The sequence below is a fragment of the Pygocentrus nattereri genome, chromosome 3, assembly GCF_015220715.1.
Source record: "Pygocentrus nattereri isolate fPygNat1 chromosome 3, fPygNat1.pri, whole genome shotgun sequence".
NCBI lineage: Eukaryota > Metazoa > Chordata > Actinopteri > Characiformes > Serrasalmidae > Pygocentrus > Pygocentrus nattereri.
Genome location: NC_051213.1, coordinates 35,734,015 through 35,758,321, shown reverse-complemented (window position 1 = coordinate 35,758,321; position 24,307 = coordinate 35,734,015). Strand labels below are relative to the sequence as shown.

The 24,307-nt window shown below is 39.0% G+C and overlaps 1 protein-coding gene across 5 annotated transcripts in view; it reads left to right on the top strand.

Moving 5' to 3' along the window:
* LOC108429244 (tumor necrosis factor receptor superfamily member 11B) overlaps positions 1–24,307 on the top strand; it is a 67,209-nt gene that overhangs the window by 20,595 nt on the left and 22,307 nt on the right. The gene's annotated exons all lie outside the window — the stretch shown is intronic.

Here is a 24,307-nt window from a genome sequence, read left to right as displayed (position 1 = left end):
GATCATTCTCAGAAGAGAAGAAAAAAGCATTGTATAGAGTGCTGCCAGTTTGATTCCACATATTAAAAATATCTTGATCATACCAAGGATATGTTACTTGTAAGTAGACCAATACATCATGCATAGATCACAAATTCAAACAGCATTATAATTTGTTGGATAAATTACTAAAGCAAGAACTTAGCTAGCAAGTTATTTTTTCTGCTCACTCCATGTGGCAGTATTCCTTACATCCATTGTCAGTAGAAAAAGGGGAAATTTAATAAAATAATGGAACTGCTCTATCAAAGAACTTCTATGAAACTAAAGCTCAGTTTTACAGAAATTTTTGAGCTCACTTTTCATTCAGTGGGCACTGTAATGTGGATTGTAATACATAGCAGCTTTGTTTTGTACTTGTCTACTAGTAGAAGCTAGTGTGTGCTTAGCAAGACAACTAAAATAGCTTTACACACCACCAGAAATAGTCAGTTCTAGCTCATTGAAGCTCCACTGTCGCAAATCTGAGCAGCAAAGCCTACGCTTTTGTGCATAGTGCTGTTATCCAAGCTGCTTTTCGTTACAGTCCATTATCATTATAGCCCAGGAGTTTCACGTCATCTTAGCTGAAACAGCTTCACAGCTGAGTCAAGTTTATAAGATAAAGACTCAAAACTGAGCAGGTGAAGTCGATTGACTGGGTGGTTTTAGAGGGAATATCTTTTTCATTGAATATTTAATGTTAGCTGCTTAACTAAATGTATTTTGCAAATGTGTTGACTGAGGAGCAGTTTCTCCGTTTGGTATTTTTCAGAAAGGAGACACCACAACTTGTCCTCTTTTTTTCTATTGGCTGACGAGTTACCAGTTCATGGGAGTTCACCTCGGTGCAAAGTGAAATTTTTACGCTGAAAGCTACAAATAAATGCTACTGGAAGCGAATTTGTTTCCACCTCCTTGTTTCTACACCTATTTTCCATTTTATCAGCTCCGCTTTATATAGCTGCAATGTACACAAAATACACACGGTACTGGGGAGTCCAGGACCCCATAATTAGAGACCCCTGAATGTCTCAAAATCAAAATTCTGGTGGGTCCCTGAAAATGGTTAGTTAATTATAAAGTCATAATACGTATGCTCAAATCCAAATTCAGGGAAAGATCATTGTTTAGCTGCTTCAGTCTTGTCTCTTGATAGTCTCTTATACCACTTTCTTTCTGTTCGTTTTAAGCCATTTTCACTTTGTGCTTAATGTCCCAGTATAACATTCCCACATTTAAGCATGATAACTGTTGGATGTCTGTACATGACTGGTTCAACAGACATGATGGAAGACTGGTACAGTCTTCTAGATCAGCAGGTTAAATGCTGAAACTGTCTGAAATGTGCACTCAGATATGGAAAGACTGACACAGACATGTCAAGAAACTGATTTAAGTCTTACCTGACAGGACTGATGCTGTTATTAATGCAAATGGTCATGTGACCAACTATTAGAAAATAAATTATTCATGCAGATATTTTTTTTCTGGTGAGCTTGTTATTGAACTATTGAATTTGTTCTGGTAAAAAGTTTTAAATAATTGTACAGTTGAATATGGAAAGTTTGGTACATGGAAATGGCATATTGTGAAAATCAAACACTGCTGTCTCCTCCTGCATTTGCCAAAGAGACTGGTAAAACAGATCACTTTCAACATTCTAAATTGTTACATAATGATCTTGATTCATTCATATTTAAGCCCCCAAAATTTACATACCCCAGTCTACGTACTAGCCCAGCAGGTACTGTGAATAACAAAACTGTGACAATGGAGCAACAGCAATGGAAATGGCAGACTATGTGCAGAAATGTACTGTTCCAGACAGTGAAGGGCATGTCAGCGTTTTTCATACCCTTCCTAAGGAACCAAACGGTCAATGGTCATGGATGATGTTCATTTTTAAACAAGGCTTAAGTTTGTATCCTAATTGCCAGCTTCTTAAATGAATGTTCCATTCCACCTTAGGTGCTATAGCTTGTACGGGCGCCAGAATGTAACTGCAGAACCATTTAAGGTGGAACAGAATATTTGCTAAATATGATCTGGACAGGTGCTTCTGAATGTCCCATTCTATTGGCAATGCATTTCTGTTTCTATTTCTATTCTATTATGCACACAATTGAAGTAGCTGAATTCACTAGTTAGAAGAGCTGCCTTTTTACCTTTTAGAGGGCATCTTTTTCAGGGATGTCCGTGATTATTTCAATGTGAAAACACCTAGCCACATTACTGCATGCGTTTGAACAGCATATCTGCATAATCAAGAGAGTGTGGGTGCTAGACTGGCCTGCCTTCAGTCCAGAATAGCCTCCAACTGAAAATGCTTGTCTTATTAGCATAAAATACATCAACAGTATCCCTGTGTTGTTGCATAGCTAAAGACTTGTATAAAAGAAGAATGGCAAATAAATTACTCTTTCAAAACTGAATAGGCCTTCAGTTCCCAAATGATTATTAAATGCTGTTAACCCATCTTCAGATTTACTAACATATTTTAGCATTGGGGTCCATTTGAAACCTCTGGGACAGATCAAAGTTCTTGTGGGAATTACATTTTTCCATTTCCCTACAGTGTGAAATATCAGTGGTTTTCACACTGCTATACGTAGAGTTATGTTATGTCAGGGACCTAAATCAGGTTTTTTTAAGATTATAAAATTGCATGTTATAATGATCTAAAAGGTTTTCAAAACATCTAAAACAAATGTGTGTAAAATGTTGATATTTCTTATGTTTTATACAGCTAAAACAGCCTGGGCTTTAACTGACCCCAAAGAATACCAATGTTTATAAAATGTGTACAGAAAACAAGTCATGATGTTAATTTTATGTTTACCCAGGCCTCCTCATTAAATTAAAAGGGAAAGTAAGTACATATAAAGTGAAAAATGATGCCAGCCATTTATTTAGAGAGATTAGACATTGAATGGGATCAAATTGACCTTAAAGATAATAGCAGGCTTTAAAGGAAAGCTGATGTAACACAATGGTAAATATGTTCCTCGCCCAACATTTTTTTGGAGTGTGTATTTATAAAAGTTTGAATTAAATACAGGTCAAACAGAGTTTGCTAGTCACTGGTATCTGTCTTTAAAATCATTTCATATGCTGTCCCAGCTTTTTTGGAAATGGGTTTGCAGTTGAATTATCCATTAATGCTAAAGATCCTACTTAATGTAACTGTTCAAAAACAAACAAACAAAATAAAAAGCTGTATCCACAATGGCAACTTTACAGAAGAAGAAAAAACATTCTGTAATCTAATGTGTGTTAATCTAATGAAATCTTATTCCAGGGAAATTTGGAGCATTTCTGTTGGTCCATTAATCATGACATTTCATCACACAGTGCCAAGAGCAGCCTCTGTGCTCAAATGATGGAGTAAAATGAAAATATTTGATACTTGGTTTCTTTTGGACAGCGACGATATGCATATTTTGCGTCTGATTTTGCATAACCTGTTATTCAGTCCATTGCTCTTCTTGCGGCCTGTTATAATGAATCACAAGTGGAATTGCTAGCTGTGCTCTGTGTGAAACTGACCCTTGAGGTTTGCTATCTTGGCCCCAGTCGACAGCCTCTAGTGACCCTTTGGAAAACCTCTTACGTAATTACGTCCGTTTGATTTCATGTGATGAAAAATTCAAAAGTTAAGGTTGTTTTTGAGAGTCATTGTTAGAAAAATCCTCCGCTGTGCATGGTTTGGCCAAGCACAGTTTCCTCATAAATTGTATCTGAGTGTTCGATCCTTTCACTGCTCATCGATGGAAAATGTGGTTAGGTCTCTGCAACTGATCTCGGGATCACCCTACATAAATGCTCTATGAATACTCACGTTGTTTAGTAGGCCATCGTTATTGTCATTCTCGTTTTGTTGTCTCAATTCGTTGTCATTGTCATTCTTGTTTTGTTGTCAAGCAGGCCATTGACATTCCAGCCATCTCCCTGGAGTTTCATTCTGACTGACTTGGTGAGTGACACCCTTCGGGCTTGTGGCTGGCCCTGCATACAGTATGAGTCTGACTCTGTGCAGAACTATTATTGTTGGGACTAATTGTTTACATGTGGTTTAATGGTCGTCCTTTCATTTCACTGGTGAGCTCCAGTGTGATTCACACCGCAAGAGCGAAGACATTTATAGGCCTGGAAGTAATGTCATGCCACAAATTGCTTGCAGGACACGGAGCGGCTTTACGATGCATCTGAAAACGTCTGAGAATGGTGTGTGATAGAGAACCCCTAGAAGGTGGCCTGCAGGGCTAATCAGTGCTGCGCTCCCCTTACTTTATGATTTCACTGTCTGTGAAATGTTCTCATGTTGCCCTCTCACACTGTGTTTATTGTGACTGTGGAGGTCATTGAGACGAGACAGTTTGATTGTTATTGTGGGAAAGTACAAGCCATAAGAGTAATTTTTGTCTATTTTTGTTCTTTTGCTGTACGAGAACACTGTATCACATAGTAAACAAACAACTTCCCCATATATTTGTTTATGCTGCAAAAAAAGCCATAGGTCATTTTGAAATAAAGTCACATCCAGGATTTCAGATTGCCTCCAGACATACTCTTTACACTTTACATACAGTACATTATCAGTTCCTCAATTAAAAAAAAAAACTAAACAAAACATGTCAGGGTTACTATTTCTGAGCCGTTGATTCTTGCTTTAGTGACCAGCTGTTTGGGTAATCACTTGGTATAACTGATCTAGTTTTGCTTTCACACATTAAACATTATACATTTTCAGGAAAAAAGGTACTAAACTGTCACTGGGGTGGTTTTCTTAAAACCTGGAGTGGTATGTTCTCAGTACTTTTAATTAGGATATGTAATTGTACCATAAACCATTGCAGTTACATTTTTGAAGTTATATTGTCTCCATACTCCCTGTCTTGTCTGCAGGCTTTTTATTTTATTGTTCTGTTTTAAAACATTAGCTTATGAAAAATATGAATATGTATCTTTCTCCTGGGAACATATTTAATGTAAACAGTTGGACCTTAGAACCACTGTTTTAAATTTTAGACAGTAGCGATCCATTTTTTATTTACTATTCAGTTCTATTAAGAGGAAGATGGTTCTCTTTTTGAGTCTTGTTCTTTCTTCTTGCCATCTGAGAACAGTTTCCCTCACTGCTGTTTTCCTTATTACTTTTTAAGTTCTGGATCTAAAGCTGTTCTTTTATCTTTTGCAAGAACAGATAAAAATATGAATTTTTAAGAACTGCAGAATTGCATTGAGGATGTTTTGCAAAAGAACATAGAATCACTGCAGTAATTACTGCAATTGTTTTGCATTTGTATAAACCTGGTTGTATTGCTTTTTTCTTTGTTTGTTTGTTTTTGACTTGCCTGGACTGAAAAGCTTATTTGTGAAAGCTTCCTTGTTCGTTGTTTAAGTTTCCTTTTCCAATTCCTTTGATGCAGTTCTATCCATTTAGTCTCCTTTGGTAACGGGCAATGACTTGGCCTGATGTGCCATTGCACGTGGCTCGACAGCATCACTGACGTATGCTGGATTAGTGCAAGTGCTATCTATCATCTCCGCATTCCAGTGTTTGCGCATCTGTCTTGAGTCATACAGGACATGGAACAGGGAGGGGACCCTGTTACTGCACAGAGGAGCGAGAGCTGTTCTCCTAAAGTTTAATTCCCCACACTTCAAACAGGCCCTAATGGCTTGACTCTCAGCAATACAACAGTATTATAAACACTGTGGTTCATAATAAAATGCAAAAATATTTCAGGCAGATTTAATGTATATCAGATATTACAAAACTGTGGTCATATACTGTAAATCTGGTTAACTATGCTGTTGTAGGCAAATGATTAGCAGCCTATGTAGCCACTAAACAGGCATCAGCTTCAGGAAACGTTTTGTGATGTAAACATAGCCTCTGCATGATACACATCTTAATTAATTCTGTAAACAGTAATGCACAGTTAGTATTTATTTGCATGAGATATTCAGCCACATATATAACAAAACATGGAATGTGACATATATAAGTTAAAGGACCTCAGTAATGCAAAAATCACAGCTTACTGCAGCATGCACAAAAACAATGTCGAGTTTAAATTTGAACCACGCAGACATTGGATAAACATACAGTTCTACTGAGCAGTGCCTAAAAACCATTGTGTCTGGTAGGAGGACAAATAAAGAAACATTACCGCATGGTTTTGCTTGAAATTCTTTAAACCCTTCACTTTTTATACCACCTTTTCATCATAGTTTAAAGGATAATGTGACAGAGCATAGAAGAATTATGAATATAATTATGCATTTAGTCAAGGATTAGAACCTGTAAATCTCTGTGCTCAGTGATGTCTTATGACGCCTGAACCTCATGCCAAAGCTTTCTGAATTTGGCACAAATACATTGGCAAGAGCTTACAGCCTGTAAAGAAACGTGACTAAATCTTAGTTGCAATTTGTCATCAACCACTTGGTTTTAATGACCGATCACCATAGATGTGTTAAGAGATGTTAATTTGGTTCATCACCTGGTGATATTTTAAAACTGTTAGTAAATTATGTGATAGGAAACATGCTTGAATAAAGGCAAAAGCCTTTTTCAACATGCCGTCAGTCCGTCTACTGCGAAGCTGCCTTAATCCGGAGAGACTATCGATATAATATTAAATGACATCACATAAACATTAGATATTTCAGCAATCTCAGCGTCGGTAAACAGTGGTTTTTAGGAGGCTCTGGAATGGACTACAGAGACTTAGGTTTCGGGATAGAATGCCATTATGCAGGCTGATCCCTGCCATTTTCTTCACCATTGTTGAAACATGGGATTTGCAGACATTCAATGGCAGGAGTCAATGTGAGTCAGAGGATTTTAAACTTTACACACATCTTTAAAGTTGCCTAGAGTTTTGGTGGAGTCGACTGCTTGATTAGTGTTCCACCCAGCTTTTTGATCGTTCAACACATAAAATTTTTGGATAATTCATAGATTTCTAGGGCATTTGTGAACTCCTCCACAGGTCTTACTTGAAGTCACTAATTACTTTAACACTGCCCCACTGAGTCTTCTAATCACATTATACAAGCATTTACTGTCAGAGAACTCGTAAAAAAAGCAAAAATTCCTATTATATACTTTTTTTTTTAAAGTTCAGTCATTGTGGTCAAATGAATTAAAAGAAAATTCCCCACCTACTACAGTGCGTTGTGAAACTCCAGTTCCCGCTTGCTTTCTCTTCTTTGGCAGTGCAGAGCTGTTTATGGGCTGTGCCCATGGATCAACTTTGCTACATTCCATCTGACATGGCAGCTCATCAATGTCCATGGCCTTAACTGGAGGGGAGCTTTAGTGGGGAAACTATAAACAAAAAACAAATAAAACCACATGTACAAGTCGAGGTTCTCTGAATATATGAGAAGAAAAGTATTAGTAAGATGATTTGCTTACAGTTTGTTCTCAGTGTCAACTATTTAATATCTACTCTTTCCTTGGATTTATGAATCATGAATTGTAATCTTATAATTACATGCACAGTTGAATATTCTTTGACATTTATTGTGTTGTATTGGGTATTCTTGGTTCTGCCTTTTGAGGCTGGAGAGTTTGCTTTCACTTGTTTTCAAGATACTGGACTTGAGAAGCAGTATAAATCTTGGGTAAAATTTAATTTGTGGTATTTGATTTATGTATCCACTAAAGACATTTGGAGCTGCTTTGACGGACTCTGGCCGAACTTGGAGCGAGTCATATTGATTTAGGCAGGTTGGGCCAGCATAAGTGAGAAGTAAACTGTGTGAAACCATACCTTGATGTGTGGTTTCAGGGGCTCTTTGAAATATGGGACTAGCCTGTGACTTAGAAAGGCTCAGAACTGACCTGGGTTCCTTTAAGCAACACTTAATTTTTTCTTTATTCAACTGGGTAGGGAATCTTAAAGTAATGAAATAAATCCACCCACACCAGTCCATATGGCTGCAAAACATGCTGAAGGAGGGCAGTACCGCATGCATAAATGACAGACTGCCTGAAGCGTTACAATAAATGATTAGTTGCTATATTGCAGTACTATATGCTATACGCATTTGTATGATCAGAGGCATGCAATTTTGCTGTCAGCTATAAATCTTTTCTTTGTTATACATTTGTCTGAGGGTAGAGCTCTGATTCAAATCACCACTTGCAGAGTTTATAGCAAAACACAAGGCAAAATTTCATTCAGCCAGTTATTAGTTGAGGTCTTTCATGGATCTTGTTTCATAATTCTTGAACTGAGACATAAATGGTGTCACTTTCGATTACTCTGTATGGGTGTTCTGTGTGTTTGTAACATATTAGATGACTATTATTTCAATATTTCAATGATTTCAATAGCCATTACTTTGTTTCTGGCTAAAAATCAGCATCATCTCTTCTGCTTAGCTAACTGCTTTTAATTATTAGTTTGGCAATGCTGTTTATTAATAATGCTTTACTGTAGACCTTTAACACAGTGAGGCACATTGTTCAAAACCTATTGTATCAGAATTACATTATTGTATCAAAACATATTGTAACAGTCACACAGCTGGACTCAGTGGACACTGATTCCTCTGGTATCAGTATCCTGTGTTAGTTGTGGAAGCTCAGAGAATTAATCCCTGTAGCATTAATCCTTGTATCTGTAGGATTTTAGTGAACAAACAGGGGAGAAGCTTTAATTGGGTCTAATTAACACATCAAATAAAAGGAAAATCGTAGGCTTTGTCTTATGACATGTGGCCAAGATTCATTCTCATCATATTGCACTATTAAGAGTAAGAAGAAAACAAAGCCGGTGCACAGTTTGTTACAGTATGAATAGATACACTCACCAGCCACTTTATTAGGTACAATGTTCAATGGCTTGTTAACACAAATAGCTAATCAGCCAATCACGTGGCCGCAACTCAATGCATTTAGGCATGTAGAGGTGGTCAAGACAACTTGCTGAAGTGCAGACGTCAGAATGGGGAAGAAAGGTGATTTAAGTGACTTTGAATGTAGCCTGGTTTTTGGTGCCAGACGGGCTGGTCTGAGTATTTCAGAAACTGCTGATCTACTGGGATTTTCACGCACAACCATCTCTAGGGTTTACAGAGAACGGCCCGAAAAAGAGAAAATATTCAGTGAGCAGCAGTTGTGTGGACAAAAATGCCTTGTTGATGTGAGAGGTCAGAGGAGAATGGGCAGACTGGTTTGAGATGATAGAAAGGCAACAGTAACTCAAATAACCAGCCGAAATCTCTGAGGAATGTTTCCAGTACCTTGTTGAAAGTACGCCATGAAGAATTAAGACAGTTATGAAGGCAGAAGGGGGTCCAAAATTTAACTAGCATGGTGTACCTAATAAAGTGGCCGGTGAGTGTATATTTCAATAGAATTTCTTACATCTCAATAGTCTGAGTTTGTACAAACCCTACATATTTTTTTAGATTTGTATGAACAAATAGAGACTAAGGCTAAGTCTGCTTACTCTTCTTTAAAGGCCTTAAATCTCTAGACAGTGGTCCTTTAATGCCTGCCAGTGACGGATTCATTATGTCACTCGGTTTGATTGCCAGATGGCTGTGTGTTTTTAAAAGGTTTCATTGCACAACAAAACTGCTACATTCATTGTTGGCTTGTTTAGATTCAGGTTTGGGGTTATAAAGACCCTGGCCATGGATGTGACACAGCCTTTTCTGAAGCATTCATGCATGGATATGAGCTTAGGCCCAGACTCAAAACCAGAGAAAATACTATATTCATCAGCTTTTGTCAAATAGGTAAAGGTAAATAAGGACATATGTTTGTCCCCGTCTCACTCATGAGATGAAAAGAACAGACGTGGGTCTGGCACTGTGCTGCTGTCTCTTGGAAAACAGTGGTTGCCATGCAGACTACTGCCTTACTCTTTACTGATTTCCTGTGTCCGTACCAGGAAAAGACCTCCCTTTTCCACTGAAACTGTGCCTCACTTCCAGATGCACTGGCTTTCTCCTGGGTTTTAAACTGTCCCTCCAAAACAGAGTAAGAAAAGAAAATGTTCATGCTATATTTGTCATATTCCTTTTGAGATTATGATTTTGGCCCTGAAAACATGCTTTGGAGAGCTTGGTTGAGTTGACTCACATTTGTGGCAATATGACATATAGCTCAAAAATGTCTCATGTATGAAGAAACAATATGGCCCATGATCAGAAATAGCAAGTGGTAGTGGAGTGGGAGTCACCAAACAGAACATTTGCTTGTATTTGTGTCTTATTTGGTTGCTGATACATATCAAATGTCAGAGCTTTAGGAGATTTGTACAGGGCACTTTTGTGCCATGTTTATCCCATGCTGAATGTTCTAAAACCACAAAGTTGCCATACGCTCAGTAAAATTAATAGTAATAATAATACAAGAGATAATAGGGGCTTGTAAAAGAGTGTATATATGCAGACCAGGAGTGTTACTTGTGTGATAACATCAGAGTGAGAGGGTTTTGCATTGTAGAGATAAAAGGTGGGCTAACGTTAATACTAACATTAGGTCGCTGTGCACAAAGAATCTATTCATGCAGTGTAGCAGAGGTGTGGAAAATCCCAGGTCATAGCCAGCTCTGCAGTTTGGCCTTGAATGTCAACACAGTCTTGACTGTTGTATGTGTTTGGACATCTCTCACTCTCTCTTTTTCTCCCTTTTGTAACAAAATATGTGCAAGCTTGTGTCACTTGTTTATTATTTGAAAGTATTTATCAAATATTGCATTATTTAAAGGATATGACTATATTAGTGACACAATGAACCTGAATTTGATAGGACTTTGAATATCTGATATTCTTTTATGTCAGTTTTTAAGAGCAATGTTAATTATGTTTGAAAGCATGTAGAAAATGTTTGTAGGTTGATCACTTCTTTAGTGATTTTGGTTCAAGTGGAATAATTCCACATGACTAGCACAGGTAGATGGAGTGATTTATAGACTGTGAGAGCTAAAGAACTGTCTTTAGCTAAAGAACTAATTATCTGCCTCAGGGAGACTAATGTAATTGGTACAAGTTGTTTTTTTGTTTTTTTCTTGTTTTGCACTTTTCCGGCACATCTGCTAAAGGGAAAGCCATAACAGCCAGATTCAATTAGTAGATTTGATTCCACAGATTTGATGCTGAGAGCTATTCAGATTGAGTATCTGTCATCTTTTCTGTTTGCACCCTACATCACCTTCACTCTGGGGATGCCTAGAAAAGCACAAGGTAAAGGCAGTAGCTCATTCTTGTGTTTAACTTGCTTTCACTTAAACAGTGTGTAGAAAGCTCATGGTGTAACTGAACGGAGGACTAAGACCTTGATCTTTACACATATGTTTGGCAGTGAAGCTGACTGGAAAATCTCAATGCATTTAATAAGCTAATCATGTCTATCTGCAGTTTCAGCAACAACAAAATGCATCCAACCATCTTAAATGGGACTGGATGTGAGAATCAAATCTGGCATACTGATATTTTTTAAGTCTTTCTGTCAGCTGGATAATTCAGTGCCAACTGACTAGTTGAAATGGAGTCAGACTGTGTGTCTCTATGGGAGCTGTGTTGTGACTGGAGGAGAGTCAGTTTAACATTGCCTGATTACAATTTACTCCAGCCATTAATAATCCAACATGGGATTCTTATGTTTATCATCACTCATTGCCATATATTTATGAGATCATTCCACATCAGTGACCACACGCTATGCAGCCCTCATTTACAAAGCAACCAAGGTTTCCACACCTTTACCTTAGCTATTTATTTTTACTGTGTGGTATCACATTCCCTTCAATTTCCCATAAATGCTGCTGTCCAAGACATCCCCCCATTACAAACCAGTAGTATGATTTCACACACACTTCAGACGTTTAATTTGGCGACCGCTTTATGAAACTGCAGAAAAAAGGAAATTGGAACAATATGTAGCCACAGAACGACCATGGATTCAGCTGTAGTAGATGGACCCATTGGAAAAACAAAGGCTCTGCATTGCTTGAGGCATCTCTTTCGCAATGGCCCATCTGTGAAGCTGCAGGGTGTGGCTGTGGACACTTTGACACAAGGCTTTTCTGGAAAGCCCATTCTTAATTTAGAGGGAATCCTCTGTTGTCCTGCGCTCTTTTTACAGCAAACATAGAGGTTCAGTTCTCAGGCAACAGGTCTAATCTGACCAAGTGCAAACCACTCACTTGAGATTTGCAAGGATAAGATCTTGACATTTGAGAAATGGGTCATCAGGACAGAAAGAGTGTACTAACTTTACCAAGTCTAAAGAAAGCTCTGAATCTTAAGTGCTCTCTCCATATAAATATTAGAGATTAAAAGAACTGTGAAGAACTGTGAAGTGTGACCTGAGCCTTGAAGGCCTGTTTTTTTTACTAAAGGCGTTTAAAGTCTGTATTAATCAGAAATCTCAACACATTTTTCTTTCATACTTTGCCATTTGCCAAGTGAAACATAGTATTAGGAAGTGTCTCTGGGCTAGCTCACTGTTTCAGTTGATGATGGGGTTGGTGGAAGGGGAAGGAGACTCTTGTGAAAAGACGTATAATTAAAGTTCATTTCATTAAGTAGACCTAAGTAACATTCCAGTATATTTCTGAAGTATACTTTATATAGTAAGTATACTATTATAAGTGTACTAGTAATATACTCATAGGTGTACTATTTAGTTCTTAGGACTAAATTAGCCCACTTTTTACTTTGCAAAAATGTACTTTTAAGTATACTTTAAGTGTAAGAATAGTAGATTTTGAGTACACAACTAGTTTTTTTACTGCAAATGTACTGTGAACTAGGGGTTACACAAGTTAACAGTTATGTGATGAAGGCGAGTCGAGGTAGACTAATTGCTAATGATGTGGTAAAACCACAGGAGAAGAGAATGCTTTGGAATAAGACTTAAAAATTCAGACTTTAAAATTTTGTGATGAAGCCAGCCTCCACAGATTAATAGGGCATATGCAGCTCACATTTTCAATGGGAGACAGGTCTGGACTGCAGGCAGGCCAGTCTAGTTTACTACGAAGCCACGCTGTTGTAACACGTGCAGAATGTGGCTTGGCATTGTCTTGCTGAAATAAACAGGGACGTCCCTGAAAAAGACGTTGCTTAGATGGCAGCATATGTTGCTCCAAAACCTGTATGTACCTTTCAGCATTAATGGTGCCTTCACAGATGTGCAAGTTACCCATGCCATGGGCACTAACACACCCCCACACCATCAGAGATGCTGGCTTTTGAACTTTGCGCTGAAAACAATCCAGACAGTCCTTTTCCTCTTCGGCCCGGAGGACACGATGTCCACAATTTCCAATTTTCTGTCAGTACTTGTCAGTATAAGCCAAGATTTTTTTTTCAGTCATTTAGAGCATATTATTTGACTTTAAATGCAATATCAAGCCACAAGTTAAAAGATTTCTTGATTCTTGGTATATCAACACGTGTTTACATCTTGACAGTATTTTTGATACAAGTTCTTTTAGTTGAAAATAGCCTAAACTATTACATAATGTTGAGGCTAGGGACAGATTAAGAAATTGTAGATTTCTTACAACTTCATTTGATTTCATCAATAAAATCAGCATCACCTTTCTTTAAATACTTTGATCAGTTTAGTAGATTAGGAGTTCTTTAATTTCACTATGACAAGGACCTATAATTGAGAGAGCTGGACTACAATTTTGCGTTGATGGGAAATGACCGCGGCATAGGGGAATTCACTCTAAACCCAGGGAGCCTTTGAAACAAACTAGATTTGGAGTAGTTTTGGAGTTTCATTTATGCCCTGGTTAGCCACAACTAACCACACATTGCGCTCTGAAGTTGCCATCAAGGACCAGATGTTATGCCCAGTTTTTGAAGTATATCAGGTCTTAGAGGCTGAGGCAAAGTAATAACCAAAGGATGCAATTAATGTATGACCTCAAGAAAATGGAATTTGGAGTTCAGATCCTGTTTAGATCCATTTATGATTTCTTTTTACACAGTACAATTTGATTCAACCTGGACTTTCACATTCAAAATGCCCAATATCAATTTAAGGTTCACAGTGTGATAGTCATGTCGTGACTCATGTGTTACCTGCACTCATGGGCCAGCCTAGCACACCCAAAGGCATGACTCAATAATAGGTGTGCCTCACAGAACCACAGGATTTCTTCTCAATCTACAGCACAAGCTACCCTGTGGCATGTGTGAATTTAAGGCCTGCTGAGGTTTTGGCACTCGTTCTTACTAGTCCACATTCAAACACACAGTGGTGGCGGTGTCACTAGGTTTCCTTTAGCAGGGCAGGCTAAAAATTATGACTTACCAATCCTGCTTCACTGCAGTAAGGATAGCTCTGAAAATGATGTTGACCTCTTGCCTTCTGGTTGCCCACAGCAGGTTGAAGCACCCTAAGCTGACCAGTGTTCCACTGAGTCTGATGAGGGTGGATTTTCCTTTCCAAATGGCTTTTAAGTAAAAATAACTGTTGTCCTGCCTAGCCACTGGAGCAGATAGTGTTATAGGAGGCATTTCTGAATTTTCAAAATGTCTGTATAATTATATTGTTAACACATCAACAAAGTCATTCTGAGCAATTTGATGCGAAATGCTTTGTTCTAGAAAAACTTACCAAGTCAGAATTGTTCATAGTGGCAATGATAGGAACCAGATGTCTGAAGAGTTTAATACCTCTAAAAGCTCCCTTGCAGAAAGTTAATACATGTAATGATTATGAATGCTGCCTAATGTGTCAGATGTTTTACGATAGAAGGATTTAGCCTAAAATGTGTTTTTTAAAATCCATTCATGGTGAGCATACATGCAGGGTGTAGTAGGGCAAAAAAACACATGTTTTGGATAATCAGTAATCTGTTTTCTACCGCCACCATTGTAAAGAAAAGAGCCAGTACTGTAGCATGTAGCTTTACTTAGAACTTGGCATTGCAAACAGAATACAAGAGGGAAATATGGTGCTCCTCCTTAGGTTAGTTCATGGCTACTTCCTGCTAGGTGCTAAGCCTACAGTGCTAGGCTCCCTGAAGCTTGTTACAGAAGCCCAAAGGGCCTAGCCTGCTATTTACGTTAGGAGTTCATGCAAAAAAGGATAAGGGGTTTTTCATAAACTAAAGTTAAACTCAGCAATCTTGACTTACTAGAACACTGGTTGACTGACCTAAGCTGGATGTTGGTCGCCTTCAAGGCATGTGCCTCTTTCAGTGTGTGGGAGCACACTTGGTCACAGCAGGGATATTGATGAGCCTGTGTTGTTGAGCCAGTGATTGCAGTCTGCTCTCACCAGTCCCAGCTTCTTCAGTCAGATGCACTGTGTAATGTGGGAAAGCGATGATGAGGCAGACGTATACACTGAGAGAAGCGAGATTTATTAAGGGCAAAACCAATATCAGGGTCTAAACAGTCCAGGGTCAACGAGCCAACACGGAGAGACTGAGGGACAGACATGACGAAAATGAACACAGGAAAACACACAAAGGAGGCCGGAAGAACGACGCTAAACAATACAATACAAAGACCAACCAAGAACCAGCAAACTAACAGGGGAAAACACAGGGCTTAAATACAAAGAAAAACAAGGGTTAATAAGACACAGGTGGTTAACACAGGTGGTTACAATTAGGGTCTGGAAACAGAACAAGGAATCACATGGACAAGACCAAAACAAAACAAAAGCACATGTAGGACTGGGAGGAGCCAATTGTGACACACTGGAGTTGTAGGGGTGGCTTCGTCTACTGTATTTACAGAGTCATGACAGATCTGGCACTCTGCCGGAGCCGTGCACTGTGGCTCGGACTGACCTCTTATCGTTGGTTTTTGGCCACTTACTGACACTATTAGCATGGGTGGGTTCTTCAAAAAGCTCAAGGACTCATATAATCACAAAAAAGCTCCATGTTTCATTTTTTTCACTCTCATTTTTTTAAAAAGTTGCTTTAGTAATCCATGCAATCTAAACTGCTGTAACAGCCCTTACATTTTTTTATTTTTTTGTCTAACGTTAACAGGGTGAGTGACTGACATAGTAAATGTGCACTGTACCCTTCTTCCAGTCATGAAATTTTATCTGTTTGTGTAGTGTTGTGAAATTGGGGTTCATGGTCCTTTAAGAAGCACGTTGGCACATGCTCCAATAGTCAGTTTTTGTTGATTTTTTTTTTTTTTTGCTATGGGTTTGTTAAGCTGCTTGTTGGTTCTTTGTGCCACTCACTGTAATGCTAGCTTTACTTACTCCACGGCCCTTCCCCTCCTTATACCTTTTTTGCCTTGTGTTATGTTTGGTTTGAGTGCATGGAACAGAAAATAAATGACAATGTGCTTTTGGAACTTCTGTTTTCTTCAACGTGTCTCGCTGTGTGTCTCGGCAGTAAGACAACCAGACACTGGGGGCTTGTCATCCAGGATCAGTCCAACTTCAACAGACAGCTTGTCGAATGAAGCTACAAGAAGTTAGCACTCTTAAAGCAACTCAGTTAAGCATGAATGTATGACGAATCACTGAAAGAGAATTCACACAAAATTATGGCTCCATGGGGGCAAAGTACTATCACTAAAATAGAATATTTGTGCTGCAAACACATCCAGGCTGAGACAATGCCATGCATCCCAGGAATGGACCTTTTTACTCCTGCACTGCACAATATAAATACTGAAAGCACACACATTTTTGCAGTAAGTTTCCAGTTTTGCCTTACACTGAGTGATTAGCTATGAAAAACCATTATGCACCATTATGTCACCTGACAAACCCAGGTATCCACAATGCCATGCTCATTCACCTCAAGCCTGTAATACTGTACAGCAGGCATGTGAAGCTGGGGACCTTCCAGGCCAAAATTGCTACAGAAATTAGTGTTTACCCTCATCTAACACTGAATTCAGTTCATGAAGTCCACGAAATTAGCTGATGAGCTGAATCAGCTGTGTTTAATGAAGCAGTGTGCTGAAGTCTGCAGCGTTTTGGCCTGGAGAATGACACATGCTGTACAGATTGGTGTGAATGCAGTTCCCATAGTCATGCTTGGCCCACCTCATAAAACAAACCACTCAGTTATGTACATGGTGATAGCTCTCCTGATAGCAGTGATGATGAGCACAGCAGTCAAGTAAGGGTCCCTATTATTACGCCCAGGGCAGATTGATGACTTTTCTTCATTAGAAGACTTTCTGTACCACTGTGCAAGAGCTGACCACTGGACAGACAATACAATTGCTGTTCACATCAAGTTTTGTCTAGTAGGGGCTGCTGGCATGATGCATTCACAAAAACACAAGATACACACTGCGGGACTACAGACAGATAATCTAGGAAGTGAAGCCTGCTCATGGGCCAGCATCAGAGCATGTAGCTGCAGTGGCTATTGAACTGACACTCATAACCTAGGTGAAGCCTTACATGCACTTTGACATGACATTTGTGAGAAAGTGTCCATCGTATGCAGAACCACATCGGAGTCAGGATGTGAATACATTGTACATGGAAACGCTCACTTCTGAGGGCCTGAGAAGGGGGAGAAGTGGTTTTAAGCCCTATCAATGGGTTCAGTGAGAACTGGGTGTTAGTGACAAGAGTTGTTGTGAAAGCTCAGTTAATTAACCATATCCCTATTAGAATGTACAACCCTGGAACTACGATAAAGAAGCCTTTACAGTAAAGAAGGATGCAGTGACAGGGGTTCTCCAGACTGCAGAGATAGTACAAACCCACTCTACTGTAACCACTAAGCCCCAACTCACTGGTTTTTCCATGTCTGCTATTCCAGACCACCTACAGAGTTTATATACTGAAAATGCTTCCATGTTGAGTACAGAGGAAAGAACCAGACTAGCCCAGCTTTTTAACGCTTATGGAGTCGTCTTTCTGTGGGTCCTGATGACCTAGGTCATAGTAAGCTAGTGCAGCATGATATCTAGATCATGTCTTACCACCTTGTTACGTGGCCTCTATGCCATATGTACTGAAAAAACAACTTAATGCAGACCAGCAAATACAGCAAAGTCTCCAGTCTGGAATTGCCCATATGAACCACAGCAGTTGAGTATCATCATAGTACGTAAAAGAGAATGTGTACAAGTTTTGTGTTGATTACTGGTCCCTAATGCACTAGCAAGGATACACACCCACTACCCGGCATCCAGGACATTCTGGACACATATTCCACTGCCAAATGGTTCAGCACATTAGACCTGGCTTCTGGTTACTGGCAGGTGGAACTCACCCCCAGAGCTTGCAAAGCTGTGGCCTTCTGCAGCAGAAATTTTTGCTCTTTTCCAGTGGACTGAAGAGTACCAAGAGGCATTTGGTGTATTAAAGAGGTGGCTTACTTCTGCCCCCATTCTAGGCTACCCACTAAATGGAATTGGGGCTGTTCTATAGCAAATGCAGAACAATGAAGATATGAGGAACATGTCCTGGCCTAGGGGAGCCATAGACTGTCCCAAGTAGAGCAAATGGCACCACAAGGCATAAGCCCTAAGCTGCTGTAGAATGTATCTCCCATTTCTGCCAGTATTTTCTGGGTAGTACCATCACTATAAGAACAGACCACAGTAGTTTGTGCTGGCTCATGTGTATGAAGAAACCTGAGGGACATTTGGCTAGATGGAGAGTATAACGTCCAAGTAATCCTCTGTCCAGGCACCCAACAACATAATGCTGATGTGCTGTCTAGCAACCCTGTCAAAAATCCTGTCTCTGCATGGTACCAGATACATCCTTGGGCAATGATTGCTTCCAGAGCCAGGCAGTACAGTGTGACATACTATTAATACAGTTAAATGAATTAGCCCCACTGAAACAGGTGAAATAACCATGGGTTGTCATGACTCCATATGCGGTAATGGCTTACAGAGCAACAAAACACAGCTCTGCTGATTTCATATCTAACATGATGCTCTTCAAATGGGAAATAACTGAGCCCATCAATCTCATAGCAGGCTTGCCACCAGGCCATGTAAATGCCAAAATGTCTAGACAGTATGTCACACAACTCCAAGAGAGACTGGAGCTAGCTCAAAAAATTGCCTACAATGTGCTTGGGTGCCTCTTCCTCACGACATGTCTTAGACTCCTGTTAACTCTTACACTACAGCATCAAACATGCCTAAACCTCCTCCTGACAGTGGTGGAATTCTTGATAGTGAAGTAGCGCAATGCAACCATTGGACTTAATGGACTGCCATTAAATACCCTGCCATCCACACATCCAAAGGGTGACCCAGAAGAAGCAGAAAGGCTCTGGATAAGTATGGCAAATAGGTGAATTCATTAACTGGACCTTAGAGTTATGAAAAAATTCATTAAGATCTGTTGCTAATTTTTTAGTGTGTTATCCAATTGATGTTATCATTTGTCAAAGAAAAGAAGAGAGAGAAAAAAGTAATGGCTAAAGAACGCAATGACATTGTTAAGCTTTATGTCCTTTTGTACTTTGTCATTGGAAAGGATGGTCTTTCTGTGAAATGCAGTTGGTTTGAGCAATTTTTGCTGTGCAGAGAGCCATTTCTACATAAGGAAAGAAAAGTTGTTTTTTTTAGTAAATTGTTTGTTGTATAGTATATTTTGCTTATGCTTTTCTTTCAGGATTGGATTAGAACTCTTCAAGTTAAGCTGGGAAGCCATGTCAAAGGGGCTCACTACATTATGGATATGTATTTAAATCCAGTTTCTCTTCTTCTGAATGTAATAAACCTCCATAACTACCTAACATTGCGCTCCCTCTTTAACAAGAAAGGAAAATGCTTTTTCAGAAAATAAGAAAAACAAGACCAAAGTACTCATGGGAGGCTAAAGAAGGTGAATTTTTAGTCTTTCAAAATGTGCCACTATCTTTATAAAATGGAGGAGTTTGAACTAAAGAAATACTAAAGGGGGTAAATGAAGTCCAAACAATGTGCTTCTGTATGAAAAAAAGCCAAAAACAAGAAACCATGTATTGAATTGTATATGTGCTAGATATGGTGTTGGGAAATTAGTTCCTTTAAGAAGGGTGTGGGTGTGTGCCCCAGAAGTCAGTTTTTTTTTTCTATTTATTTTTTTTGCTATTCTGGAGAAAGAGAATTTATTAAGAGCCTGCATGTTGGTTCTCTCTACTGCTCACTATAATGCTAGCTTTACGTACTCCACAGCTCTTCCCCCTTATACTTATTTAGCTTTACTTTGTCCACACCTCTCCCCTCATACTTATTTTGCTTTGCGTTATGTTTGGTGCATAAAATCAAAAATAAATATCAACATGCTTTTAGAACTTCAGTTTGCTTCAGTATAACTCACTGCAGTAAAACAACCAGGCTAAAGTGAGTATTACCCTAGAGCAGCTATCTAGCAAGGGTAGGGACAAGTCATTAAGTCACTTTATGCCTTCTCCTTGTTTTTCAGTGTCACTCTAACCCCCTGGAGCTGATTTACAAGGGGTAGTGTTTGAAATCTTGCCCTACAAAATGGGACAACCCAGCCTGTCTTCAGTGACAGCAGAGAAGGGAAAAGTTCAGCAACCTCACTGCTGGGCTTTAGTTACACCCACCACTAATCCTTTGGTGATACAAAGCTGAAGTCAGCTGTTCGCCAACTTCTTGCTCAAATTTTCCTGTTCCACCTTAAATGGTGCAGCAGTCACATTCTGGCACTTCAGGCATCAATACTTATATAAAGTGGAACAGGAACGTTAGCTAGCTAGCTACCGAGACATTAGCATGCTATTTGAGATTTTTTGTGCTTGTTATGAAGAAAATGACCATAATTGAAATGATATTAAACTAAGCTAAAACAATGGTTATCATAATTTTTTAAGTGAGAAAATAGATACATTTGTGGGTTTCTTTGGTGGCTCGTGCAGCTGTCTTGCCGGTTTTTCTTTTTTTCTCATAACACTCCGTTTTGAATGAGCCTCTGAAAAAGCTCTGTTCGCAGGGCAAGATAGCCCTAACACTTCGCCCTACCCCTCTATCTTAACAAAAATTGAGACACCCTAACACGCAAAACAGAACGCTAATTCTTACGTGGTAGGGTCAAGGGGTGAAATGGGATTGGGTCTAAGTCTCAAGTCTTCACACTCAAGTCCCGAGTCACATCCCAAGTCAAAATGGTTGAGTCTCAATTGAATTTCTGAGCCTCAAGTTGAGTACCAAGGCAATAGTCCTAAACAAGTCAGTAAGCATTCTTCAGCTAATTTAAGTGTGTAACACTGAATAATGTTAACAGTACTATGGCCTTTTAATGACAGCAGTTCATGGCTGTAGATTAGTTTTTTTATTATTACTTTTTTACCCTTCCAACTAAAATACAAAATCCATGGTACACAGATAACCATGACAGGCATGCTGGCAGACACAACGAACAGTGTACTATACATGATATACAAAGGATTTACAGCATTTTTAAATTAAACTCTTTAATTGCACACAGATGCAGCTTGTTTGAACTTAACCTGAGTATCATTTCACTCATTTCATGAACTTTGTAATGCATTTTACTTACTTGAAGAACCATATACAGATCTAAAATTATGAGCATGTGTTGCTCATGCATGTTTAGCAATGTTTAAACGTGCCAGTCATGCATGTTTAGCAATGTTTAAATGCAGAAACATTTTAGTTCTCTAATGAGCTTTTGTTCAGTTATTTAACACTATTATAATTCTAATTTACTCTGGTGTACTCTGGTGTATACGACTTGCAATATTATTTGAGTATTCTGACATTCTGGTAACAGGCCTAAATTTTACGTTGCATTTTCTAATGAATGTTCCAAGGTCATAGCTGTGTTATCTGACTTGAATCATGAAGAGAGAAAGTCTAATAATACTAGAACATATCAAGAGCTAACTGGTTCTTAAGATGATGCCACAAATGTACTGTTACTGGCAAACATGTGATCGTAGGTGTATTAAGAAAGTCACTGTGCATATGTCCCTTGTAGCATCTTCAAAATGCTTCAGATTCAGTCACTGTGTACAACTTGTGTACAAATGCATGTTTGGAACACCTGTCATATTATCTGTGGTTTAGCTCAAATTTCAGCTCAGACTTAAGGGTAAGGAAAAGCCTTCTCATGGTGTATTTCCATGAACTTTTTATTGTTTCCATGTGACCTGATTTAAAGAAGAGGAGGAGATGCCCAGGTTCTCCCCTAAACGTCATCATCACTGGAGCCCATTTCAGATGGCTTCAGAGCGCTTGCTTTGCCCAAAGCCCTTTATGTGGTCAACTCTGACTTCCAAGAAAGATGAACTGGCCCATAATGTGGCCACAGAGTGACCGTCAGAGTACCACGACTGCGGTTACAGGGAGATCTCACTGAAAGCTGCCCGAGATGGAGAAGTTTAAGGAAATGATTTGACAACCCCTTAAACAAATATGGCATGGCAAAAGAAAAAAAAAAACCTAAGACCCAAGGAGCGCATTGATTGATATTTGTTTTTTTTCCCCTTTCGAAACTGGATCCCGTTTTCTTTTTTTGAATGAGAGGCTTATTTCCATTCTGCACCTATCAATTTCTACGGGAGGATTAAACAGTTTCCTCTGTTCTCTTTCCAGTTACAAAACCTCGGCTGACAAATATAGATTTCAATGCCTTTTTACTGGCAATGAATTCATTTTATTTAGCTCTCCTTGTTTGGCATTTTAGGCCAGTCAAAGCAGCTGTCTGTCTAACTTTCAGCCTGATGAAATCTGTGCTCTGTGTAACTTATGGCTCATCGCTGTAAAATTAGCATCTGCTGACGACTCATCCTTCAGAAAACATTTCAGAATTGCTACAAGGAAATCCGACTTGAATTATCATATTTTATTCTAATGTAGGCCAAAGATGGTAAATTAAATTTCCGGCTTGGAAATGTTTTTATGAGCTAAAGTCTGATCTCTAGAGCACATTATTTTTCTTCCAAAGAAACTGAAAAAAAGCTTTTTTTGAGTCACGTCAGGTTTGCAGTTTCTGCACAGAGCATGATATTATGTTGTAGATTATTGTTTTTCATTTTTGCAGTTGCTAAGTGACATTCAGCTGTGTTGGTGTAATTTAGCATGTTTTTTGTTCCACCACAAACTATTATTTGTGTATATTATGAAATTTATTGTTGGGGATTTTAAAGTAATTTTCAGATTCAACAGGTTCAGTGGATGAGTTGAGGACATTTTGGAAGAAAAAATCATAGTACTAGGAAAAATGAAACGCTTGCTATGAACGATTAATGTACTGCTGATGGCTGGACAAAAAATTCTGTCTGCTTGATATTAAGACTACAGTCATGGTACAGACATACCTAAAGGGAACAGTTTTCCCTTTGAGCTTTTCCTGGCATGTGAACATTCAGGCTAATGATGTACGAAATACTTAAAGCACAGTTCTGATACAGGTCAGGCAGAGCTTTATTTGGACACAAAATGCAGGAATTTCTAAAATAAGAGAATCCATGAACAACCTCCGGGTGCGTTTGAAAGACGTTTGCTGATTTTAACTGTGCCAAAAGCTGTTTGTCAATTTTTGAGGTAACGCAGAGAGCAGCTTGAGATTTACTGTATGGAAAATGCTTACAAAGATAGTGTCGGAAAAGAAAACAAAGCAGGAGAAGTCTGTGAGGGCCATGTGGAAACTTCATCAGTCTTGATTTAGCAGTCTGCTTCTCTTTCTCGGGTGTTACCGTCTGCAGGAAAAGTGGGCCTGTGCTGTCCTGGAAGTCTGATTATTACGACAGCATTTCATTTCTTGTAGGAACACCCAAAACTGCTTAACAATTACTTCAGGGCAGTCCTTTTTATGGGTCAAAAATGTATTGGGTAAGAGGTTAGAATACTCTTACAGACTTCTCACAGTTGGAGCAGGCTCTTAGCCACATACACACAGACGCACACTTGAATTACCAAGAAAGCGTACTCTTCATGGAGTAATTTTGCTCTGGAGGAGTCGTTTCCTGAAGTAGAGGGCAATGTCACATTGCGTACAGGACGACTGTGGCTAAGCAGAGGGAACTGCCTGACCACACTCTCGTTTTGGACTGCAAACACCATGCACAAAACATACATTCACTAAGATGCCCATGAAAGGAATAAAACAAACAGAAAACAAGCAGTTGCCTACACTTGTTTACTTTTCTTAACCATAAATTTTTGCTCCTGGCGACAAACTCTTACACACATAAAATGGGAGTCGTGATTTGACTTGGAGCTTGTTTGAAATGCATATTGGTGATTTCCCGGAAAAAAATCGTCTGGGAGCCATTTTGTATTCAGTCTAGATGCCATAGATTATAAATGCTCCCGTTACGGCTTAAATGATCAAAGTGGCTATAGAAAA